Here is a 2,651-nt window from a genome sequence, read left to right as displayed (position 1 = left end):
CACATATGCAGTACAACAGTAAGATGGGAAGAATTGCATTAACACTGCAAAGCATATCTAAGTCTAAAATTACATTAATGATAATAATAATAATAGTAATAAGAAGAAGAATAAGAAAAAAAAGCATAACAAAAATAATAGTTCTAGTAACATTAATAACAATAACGTTACTAAGAACAACATTAATAACAAAAACAACACCAACAACATAGGCTTATAAATAATGAATGAGAACCACTGCATAACAATGAATGCTTAAACACACGCACACGCATGCACACGCACATAAATATATACTCAAACAATCACACACATACATAAATGTATTTACACTTACATATACTTAAACATTCACACAAACCAACATAAAACCACACAAAACACAAAGCTTCGTTTGATTTTGTTTCTCAATTAAAAATTCACATATACAAAAAATACAAACACATTATACAAACACATTATACAAATACAAATACATCACACAAATGAAAGTATATACACATACACAAACGTACATACACACGCACGTACACACAAATACACAGACAAGCAGGCTGGCATACAAAACATAAACAACATTAGTATATTAGCATTAGCAGAAAGAAAGAAAAAGAGATAGAGAGAGGGGGAGAGAAGAGAAGAGAGAGATAGAAAGAAACCGAGAGAGTGAGATAGAAAAAGAGAGAGAAGAGAGATAAGGAAGAATATAAAAACGGGTCATACATATTTATATATTGCGTTAGTGTATGCTTATATACATAAATATAATATATATATATATATATATATATATATATATATATATGTGTGTGTGTGTGTGTGTGTGTGAATGTTAGATATGTATATTTTAATATATATATATATATATATATATATATATATATATATATATATATATATATATATATCACTTTTAATTGAATTACTCTATTATCAGATAACAAATTTCAAAATGATAATACCACAACTCAACTACTACTACTACTACTGTTACCATTACTACTACTACTAATATAACAACTCTCATTTGTTTCAAAGTAGTAGTAGCAGTAGTAGAAGTAGTAGTAGTAGTAGTACTAGTAGTAGTAGTAATAACGGTATCAATAGCAGTCAGTAGTACTAAGTACACTAGAAGTAGTATCAAGAGAGGATCTGATAGTAGTAGTTGTTGTGGTAGCAGTAGTGGTAGTAGTAGTGGTAGTAGTAGTAGAGGTAGTAGTAGTAGTAGTAGCAGAAGTACTAAATAAAATAGAATGACGTTTATGATAGATTGATGGACGAAATGAAGTAAATGAGTGCAAAGTTTAGTGAAGTATAATCTGATGATGTAGTAGTTGTAGTAGTAGTAGCAGTAATAGTAGTAGTAGCAGTAATAGTAGTAGTAGCAGAAATGGTAGTAGTAGCAGTAGTAGTAGTAGTAGTAGTAATGGTAGTAGTAGCAGTAATGATAGTAGTAGCAGTAATAGTAGTGATAGCAACAGAAAGATCAATGTTAGTAATAGTTTTTGTAAGTACTACTCATTAAGCAGCACAGTAGTAGTAGCAGTAGTAGTAGTAGTAGTAGTAAGAGTAGTAGTAAGAGTAGTAGTAGTAGTAGTAGAACTGAAATAATCCTCCTATCACAAGTGCTGAAAAACAATTAAATTATTGAATTTACTAGAATTTTTATTGATGTAATATTACTACCACTACTACCATTACTGCTACAGCTACTACCAACAACACCTAGTACTACTACAACTACTACTGCAACCATCTTTAGTAAGAATATGAATAATATTCGTTGATTTGAATTAAAAATGATTTTAAAATATTTATCAATATCATTTGAAATAACGTAAAAACATTACACACACACACACACACACACACACACACACACACACACACACACACACACACACACACACACACACATACATACACCACACACATGCATGCATACACGCGCACACAGATACACACACACATACACACACAATCACATGTAAAGATACACACACATACACATACATACAGATTCAAGCACATACATACCGGATATGTGTATCTGTATACACATACACACACACATCGTATGCTTAACAAGATACAATTTCACTAAATTATATATAATTATTCATATTTATTCATAGTATTATTATTATTATTAATTAAAAAATAGACACGGTATACCTCTATCTTCTTCATAATATATATCCCAACTGGCTTTATCTGTCCCGTAAAATAAGCAGAAAAAAAAATAATAAGCCAAAAATCGATTTAAAACTAATTTAACGTTTAATTAATAAAAACTAATACTCCTAATTCATTTAATTAGTTCTTAAGAAAAATTACTACAACATTTACTTAACTCTTGAAATTACAATTATCAACAAGATACAGAGATATATTTATTTGAAAGAATAATCATATATATATCTTTTATATCCTAAGCTTGTATGATCGAATCAAACAAACCAATATATATATATATATATATATATATATATATATATATATATATATATATATATAGCATATATATTTATCATATACCTATATGATTTATATATATATATACAATCTTTAATATGTGTATATGACTCTATAATCTATATATGTATTTATATGCTTGTAAATAATAAATTGAGTAAAGTTTTATTTCTTTA

Source organism: Helobdella robusta (genome assembly GCF_000326865.2).
Source record: "Helobdella robusta unplaced genomic scaffold HELROscaffold_42, whole genome shotgun sequence".
NCBI lineage: Eukaryota > Metazoa > Annelida > Clitellata > Rhynchobdellida > Glossiphoniidae > Helobdella > Helobdella robusta.
Note: the sequence above shows the minus strand (reverse complement) of the source record.